The sequence below is a fragment of the Cryptomeria japonica genome, chromosome 8 (assembly GCF_030272615.1).
Source record: "Cryptomeria japonica chromosome 8, Sugi_1.0, whole genome shotgun sequence".
Taxonomy (NCBI): domain Eukaryota; kingdom Viridiplantae; phylum Streptophyta; class Pinopsida; order Cupressales; family Cupressaceae; genus Cryptomeria; species Cryptomeria japonica.
Window position 1 is genome coordinate 159,050,960 of NC_081412.1, and position 9,682 is coordinate 159,060,641.

Sequence of the window (9,682 nt, forward strand, 5' to 3'; positions counted from 1 at the left end):
AGAGATTTGAAAGGAAATTTCAAATCAAGAATGACAAATATGACAAATTATGACAAATTGACACTTTCTATGCAAGATTGATTGATTCACAAATTATGACAAAATTGACAAAGTTGCTATGCAAAATTGATTGATTGAAAAATTATGACAAATTTGGTATGTCATTCCCATGAAATTAGGAGAAATATTAGAGAAAATAGAAAATTAGATGAATTAGAAATTAGGAAATTGATGAAAAATAGAAAATTAGATGAATTAGAAATTAGTAAATTGGAAAATTAAGTAAATTAATTAATAATTTTTCATTCATTAATTAATTTACAGAAAGGGAGGAATTAGTTAGCCAATTAAATAAATATTTAATTGTGACTAGAAGACTTAGGATAAATAAACTATTTAACCTAGAGGGAGAAATGACAAACAAGATTAAATGAATAAATCATGAAACCCTAGAAGATGAATTAGAAATGCAAGGATGACAATTAGGTCTTGACAAAAAATAATTGATATCGATTCGATTTGATCATGATTCTGACTAATAAAGGACCAATGCTGACAAATGATTGAGATTGAACAAGAGATCAAATTGATAGGTGCCAATTGACGAGGAACAATGACTAAGTGATCCAAATTGACATGATTGAAAAGGACAAGGATCGATGACGAATCAATCGCAAAATGACAAGACTGACAAGGAGATCAAATTGATAAGCGCCAATTGACGAGGAACAACAACTAATTGATCCAAATTGACATGATTGACAAGGACAAGGACTGATGACAAATCGATCACAAAATGACAAGATTGACAAGGACAAGGATCGATGACGAATCGATTGCAAAATGACAAGATTGACAAGAGGACAAAAACCCTAATTCTATCATCGATTAGGATTGACGATGTCCAAAATGATGATAAATGACAAGAAATGTAACTAGGAATCTGCAATTCATCAAAGCAATGTAAACATTAAACTAGCTCAATCACAAAACCAGAATGCAATGACAACACTCCTAAAAACATTCAATAGAGAAAGGGAAATAAAACATTCAATTCAAATGCAAACCAACGCAAACGTGAATGTCTCCTCCATGATTTTCCATTGTCCTTCTTTCTCCTTCAAATTGTTTTGTTTTGTGGATCTCACCTTCAAGTGCATAAGCGTAATGTGAAAGCAAGATTGACAAGACAGTAGCTCAAGAATACTAGAAGCGTGATTGATTCGAGAATCGATTCGAAAAAGTGATTAGATGGATCCCTTGATTGAAGAAATTCATCCAATTTATAAATAAATTGGAGAAAAGACAAGATTAGCATGAAGAGATTTGAAAGGAAATTTCAAATCAAGAATGAAAAATATGACAAATTATGACAAATTGACACTTTCTATGCAAGATTGATTGATTGACAAATTATGACAAAATTGACAAAGTTGCTATGCAAAATTGATTGATTGAAAAATTATGACAAATTCGGTATGTCATTCCCATGAATTTAGGAGAAATATTAGAGAAAATAGAAAATTAGATGAATTAGAAATTAGGAAATTAGAAAATTGATGAAAAATAGAAAACTAGATGAATTAGAAATTAGTAAATTGGAAAATTAGGTAAATTAATTAATAATTTTTCATTCATTAATTAATTTACAAAAAGGGAGGAATTAGGTAGCCAATTAAATAAATATTTAATTGTGACAAGAAGACTTAGGATAAATAAACTATTTAACCTAGAGGGAGAAATGACGAACAAGATTAAATGAATAAATCATGAAACCCTAGAAGATGAATTAGAAATGCAAGGATGACAATTAAGTCTTGACAAAAAATAATTGATATCGATTCGATTTGATCATGATTCTGACTAATAAAGGACCAATGCTGACAAATGATTGAGATTGACAAAGAGATCAAATTGATAGGCGCCAATTGACGAGGAACAATGACTAATTGATCCAAATTGACATGATTGAAAAGGACAAGGATCGATGACGAATCGATCGCAAAATGACAAGTGTCATGCCCAAAATTTAGGGCAAAAATGGAACATTTTTTTTTTTTAAAACATACTAATTAATTAACAAGTTCACTCACACAACAAGCATTATAGAACTTTCCATAATTAAATTCGAGTTTGTTAAATATTATCTGCGGAAAACTAACTGGTTTAATTTTATCTCCACGATATACCTAGTCATTAGGTTTATTAAATCAATCACGCTAAAGAAATAGGAGAGGAAAAATTAATTTAATCTCCAATAAGACATATAGTCTACACATCCAATTTTAAATTTTAAATACTCTAATTAAATTACACTGGACATTATTAAATACATTTAAAATTATAAAAGCTAGGCTTACCTCCGATAATTTATTTATTTCACTTTACTTGCTTCAAATTATAACCAGAATATATATATATATATATATATATATATATATATATATATATATATATATATATATATATATATATATATATATATATTTATAATTAAATACTTAATCCAAATTATGACCAGAATTTATATATATACATATAAATATATATATATCCATATATATATATATATATAGATACATATATATATATATATATATTACATATATTTTAAATATTTTAATTTTAATTCAAAAACATAATAACATTCTAAATATTAATCCATATTTCCCCAACCCTAATTAGGGTTCTATTTTCTCATATATATATTTTCAAATCTAATTATCATATTATTTTTAAAATCCATCTGCCCTAGCCCCACCTGGGCTAGGGTTTAACCCATTTTTTTTTTTAACAGGAAATTTTTTTGCTAGGCCGAAGACCCCAAGGCGGCCATGTTTTTTTTTTGTGCAGGTTACTGAAGTTGGAGGCGGGGAGGGCCATGGCACCACTGTGTGGGCGCACAATGGGCGTCGTGGCTCCACTGTGTGTCCACATAGTGGGCGCCGCTAGCGGCTCCCCACTGTGTGGCCACACAGTGGCGGCCGCGGCCGTCCACTGTGTGTCCACACAGTGGGAGCCAAAGTGGCTCCACTGTGTGTGTGCACAGTGGGCGCCGCGCGGCCCTCACTGTGCGTACACACAGTGGGGTCTACGTGAACCCAAAAACAATATCTTTTTTTTTTTGTTAAAAATTTAATTTAATTTTTTTTAAATATAATATATATATTGGCCCCCACTGTGCACACACACAGTGGGGTCTACGTGAACCCAAAAACAATATCTTTTTTTTTTTGTTAAAAATTTAATTTAATTTTTTTTAAATATAATATATATAAATATATATATATATATAAATATATATTTATATATATATATATATATATATATTTATATTTATATAAATTTATATTTATATAAATTTATAATCATAGTTAAAAAGGGTGTAAATATTTCAATATAAATATATATTTTTTTTATAAAAAAAAAAGGATTTACATTGCAAAAACTTTAAACTAATATAACAAAGGGAAAAGCATTAAGTTAATTCAGGAATATATATATATATATATATATATATATATATATATATATATATATATATATATATATATATATGAGAAGCTCTTTAATCAACTCTAACTAAAAATACAATTTAGAAATACATTTTAAGAAATACAATATACTCACTAGAATAAAAAGATTCATTGATTTTTCCTCAAATAAAATATTTACATAAAACATCTTTTTTCTTTAAAATACTTAAGATCTTTCAGCATAATTAAACTCCTGTTTTGCCACAAGTAAAATATAGATAAAATTTAAATGAAATCTATTCTTTTTTTTTTTATAATACAAAGAAGCTTTTGCATGCAACTCAAAATAACTTTTCTTTTACTAAAAACCAGAAGTAGAAATAAAACAAGCTTTTCTTTTTCTTTCTTTAACAGCTCTAAGATATACTACCAATTTACAGGATGTTTCTTGAATAGCCACAACAATAAAACTTCAAGTCTATTTTCAATAATTACAACTTGCTTCTCCTTTCTATGAATGAGGCATACTTCTATAACAAATTTAAATAATTATCTGCAACTGGATTTAAGTATCTTCAAATAATAATCTTCTGTATCTTTCTCATGGATCCTATTCTCTTTCTCCTGACTTTCCTGCATAATAGATAAACACAATATGACCACGGAGTGCTCACCTCCCAGCCTAGGCTAACTGGTAGCCACCCCCGAGCTCGGAGAACCAATTCCTAGACGGGTAACAAACAGGCAAACACATAGAAAGCAATGCATACAGATATTCCAGACACATTCCCAACTTGGCTTTCACAGCACCACACTTTGGTGATGAACATTTTCAAAGGGTGGTAGTGGACCAATACCCTGAGGAGAACTGCAAGTATGAAATAAACAAGAAGCCACCTCATGGCACAATAATAATATCAAGAATCTCAACCCCTTATTCCTTATGCCCCCCCAAAGGCATTCTAGCCTTATATCCCTCCTTATGACCCCCATTGCACAAACAGGCCATGCAGCAAGGGTCACACAAAGATCCCTTGTGATCGCTCTCAAAAGAGAGTCTCTCACTCGAGGGTTGTCACTACTACCACCCTCAAGATCCTCTTCTATCCCAAGAGTAAGAGATCTTGAGAAAACTCCCAAATCACAACAATTCATAAAGCAAAAATACCAAAAGATTTTCTAACACAAACTTTCAAGAACACAGATTTCTTACACCAACAACTTCCAGACATAAACAAGAAGAAGACATTAAAATGAATAAATGAAACCAACCTTAATCTGCCCAAAGGTTTTATGATATTTGATGAAGAGCTGCCCAATCCACAAATCTTTTTCCTTCTACCCTTAATCAATTTTTCTATTCCATAACATTATTTTCTTTTCAAATTTTCTTCTGTCTCCAAAAATGGAGAGTGGGTGATTACCCTTCAATTCCCAAAAATCTTGCTTAAGAAGCTCATTCTCTGAGTTCTCACAAGTTTCTAAAAACCAAAAGGGAAAGAAAGCAAAAATGCAAAAAGACTCTCATTCGAATAAGAAAAAACTAAATTAGATTTAACTTCTAAATTTTCAATTTTCGCACAACTCAAAAAAGCCAATTTTTAAAGCGTTAAAAAGATCATTATAAAGTAGAAACTTGCCTAAAATTACCCCTAACCCCTAGGTATACCTTATGGGCTTTAGGAAACCCTATTAAACTACCTCTAGGTGTTCATTTAACCCATTTTAAACCCCTCTGAAGTTTATTTTCGGGTCAAACATAAGTTGACCACCCCAAATATTATATTCCCAAAGTATTTATGACAACACATTATTTTATTTAAGAAGAACTATAATTAAACACTTTCCCACCAAGAGACACAAATAAAACATTTAAATTTAAATCCACACATGTGTCAAGTGACACAAATAAAACACTTTTACAAAAATAAAACATGAAATTGTCTCTTGTGGTTTTTACACAATAAATTTAAATAACACTTAACACTCATGCAGCATATACTATTACGAATAAAATACAACACAAACGGGGTGTTGTCTCTCCAAATAGACAAACCCTGGCTTACGAACATACATAAGTCTAGGTTTGATTCTCCATAATTTTCCATGGTCACATGGTAAATTTCCTGCGCATCTCAATTTACACATTAGTGCCTCCAAATATCCATATATAATATAATTCAATAATATAACAATACACATCATTACTTGCATACAATTTTCATCTGCATAGATTGAATACCTCTTTTACCAAGCAATTTCATCCCAATTCACATAAACTAAACATACATCATAGTTCTATATTCAGAGTAAAGTCCTGCAAATTCAATAACGACATCTATCATTGCAATATCATCCTATCTAACAATCATGTAGTTTATTTTCGGGTCAAACATAAGTTGACCACCCCAAATATTATATTCCCAAAGTATTTATGACAACACATTATTTTATTTAAGAAGAACTATAATTAAACACTTTCCCACCAAGAGACACAAATAAAACATTTAAATTTAAATCCACACATGTGTCAAGTGACACAAATAAAACACTTTTACAAAAATAAAACATGAAATTGTCTCTTGTGGTTTTTACACAATAAATTTAAATAACACTTAACACTCATGCAGCATATACTATTACGAATAAAATACAACACAAACGGGGTGTTGTCTCTCCAAATAGACAAACCCTGGCTTACGAACATACATAAGTCTAGGTTTGATTCTCCATAATTTTCCATGGTCACATGGTAAATTTCCTGCGCATCTCAATTTACACATTAGTGCCTCCAAATATCCATATATAATATAATTCAATAATATAACAATACACATCATTACTTGCATACAATTTTCATCTGCATAGATTGAATACCTCTTTTACCAAGCAATTTCATCCCAATTCACATAAACTAAACATACATCATAGTTCTATATTCAGAGTAAAGTCCTGCAAATTCAATAACGACATCTATCATTGCAATATCATCCTATCTAACAATCATGTAGTGTTCTATCTCATAAAGCATGTAAGTAAATCATCCAATCATAGCAATGTTATCCAAATCCTGAAATCATATAAGTTCAAAGTCTCAAAATGCATCAAAATAAAGTATCCATAATAGTCTAAATATAAAATCCACTGAATGTCAGACTGAGTCGAGGTGAGGCCTCACAACAAGACTAACAAGGAGATCAAATTGATAAGTGCCAATTGACAAGGAACAACGACTAATTGATCCAAATTGACATGATTGACAAGGACAAGGACTGATGACAAATCGATCGCAAAATGACAAGATTGACAAGGACAAGGATCGATGATGAAACGATCGCAAAATGACAAGATTGACAAGAGGACAAAAACCCTAATTCTATCATCGATTAGGATTGACGATGTCCAAAATGATGATAAATGACAAGAAATGTAACTCCGAATCTGGAATTCATCAAAGCAATATAAACATTAAACTAGCTCAATCACAAATCTAGAATGCAATGACAACACTGCTAAAAACATTCAATAGAGAAAGGGAAATAAAACATTCAATTCAAATGCAAACCAACGCAAACGTGAATGTCTCCTCCATGATTCTCCATTGTCCTTCTTTCTCCTTCAAATTGCTTTGGTTTGTGGATCTCACCTTCAAGTGCATAAGCGTAATGTGAAAGCAAGATTGACAAGACGGTAGCTCAAGAATACTAGAAGCGTGATTGATTCGAGAATCGATTCGAAAAAGTGATTAGATGGATCCCTTGATTGAAGAAATTCATCCAATTTATAGATAAATTGGAGAAAAGACAAGATTAGCATGAAGAGATTTGAAAGGAAATTTCAAATCAAGAATGACAAATATGACAAATTATGACAAATTGACACTTTCTATGCAAGATTGATTGATTGACAAATTATGACAAAATTGATTGATTGACAAATTATGACAAATTTGGTATGTCATTCCCATGAAATTAGGAGAAATATTAGAGAAAATAGAAAATTAGATGAATTAGAAATTAGTAAATTGGAAAATTAGGTAAATTAATTAATAATTTTTCATTCATTAATTAATTTACTAAAAGGGAGGAATTAGTTAGCCAATTAAATAAATATTTAATTGTGACAAGAAGACTTAGGATAAATAAACTATTTAACCTAGAGGGAGAAATGACAAACAAGATTAAATGAATAAATCATGAAACACTAGAAGATGAATTAGAAATGCAAGGATGACAATTAGGTCTTGACAAAAGATAATTGATATCGATTCGATTTGATCATGATTCTGACTAATAAAGGACCAATGCTGACAAATGATTGAGATTGATAAAGAGATCAAATTGATAGGCGCCAATTGACGAGGAACAATGACTAATTGATCCAAATTGACATGATTGAAAAGGACAAGGATCGATGACGAATCAATCGCAAAATGACAAGACTGACAAGGAGATCAAATTGATAAGCGCTAATTGACGAGGAACAACATCTAATTGATCCAAATTGACATGATTGACAAGGACAAGGACCGATGACAAATTGATCGCAAAATGACAAGATTGACAAGGACAAGGATTGATGACGAATCGATCACAAAATGACAAGATTAACAAGAGGACAAAAACCCTAATTCTATCATCGATTAGGATTGACGATGTCCAAAATGATGATAAATGAGCACGCAACATGATACGACAGGATAAGATCAACCAAAATCATGACTGAAGATTGCTATCGACAAGACCAAATTTGAAAGCGATAAACATGAGGAATGTAGAAGAAGGAGTCGATGCTCACAAATGATGAAGACCAAGTGCACAACATAGAAGAAATGTTAATGCGACACAAAAACCCTAAAATAAGGCAATGTGCAAATGTTAAAGTATGACTCCGCAAGCGTTGACCATTTTTAGACGTCTACAATATCAAATATTTGCAAGGGATTAGCGGAAATTTGGCTAATGCCCTAAAAAACATGAAGTAATTTGTTTTCTATCTCGTTTATGTTTTAGTTGGACTTGGCTGGTTTTGTTGGGCTTTTTTGTTGATTTATGCCCATGATTGTGCTGGTTTTTTGGCAATTTGTCTTTTCTTGTTGCTTAATGCTTTTATCTCTTAAGGATATTTTGTAAAGGGTTTCAGGATCCCTTCAAAACCTACTTTTCCCGTAATCAAAAACATAGTTAGCATGAGCATCATTTTCATCCATCTCTTCATGTCAAGATTAATAAAAATAGGAGATTTAGTTGGAATACAACATGAACCATCATTTTTCTTGGACATTTTATGTCTTGTTGATTCTGATTGAACTTCCTCCCTAGGGTTAGACGAAGGCTGGACAAATGGAATCATGTCAATATTTGGAGTCTTCAAGGAGGAAATAGGTTGAGAAGCAAGTTTGCGAGCTCTAGAATGATGTCCCCATCAATGTTCTCTCACACAACAATTTCTTTTAGTTTTAGTTGAAGGTTGTGAAGGTTTGGGATCAACGGTCATAGGCTTATTCTCTTCCTTTTAAGAAGGATGCAAAGGAGAAGGTGTTTTAGGTTGAAAAATGGGAGATGACAAGTGCTTTCCTTTTTAAAATGTAGGAGGAGGAATAGGTCTATTATGAAGAGGAGGAATGGTATTAGGATCTCTAGGCTTGCTCAAGGATAGGGTCATCTCATTCTTCCATCTTCGATAAGATTGAAAAAGAGCATCACTTTGAGGCTTAAGAGGTTCAAATTATTTATACCAAAAGTAATCAAGATTAACATCTCATTTCCTCATTGTGAGTTGGTACATTCTATGATTAAGTGTTACGATTTTGTATCAAGAGGGAATTTTAAACATTTATGAACAGTAGAAGGGATATTTTTCTTGGAATATAGCCAAGGATGTCCCAACTTCACATGAAATTGTTTCGATGTAGAAATAATTGAAAAATTAACATCTAAAGATTTAGTACGAACCTCAATGGGAAGGGTAATAGATCCAATCATGGGACAAGAGAGAACACAAAAGATGTTAATTATCACATCATATTTATCACATGTCACTTGGTTCAATTGTAAGGTATAAAGATGTTCTTCAGTTATCACATTTACCATGCACACAGGATCAATGAGCACTCCTCGTGAAAGCGTGTTTTTTATTCTCGCAATGATGTATAGTGGGCCATCAGGTGCTTCAATAGTATCACTAGGATCAAAGGTAATACATAG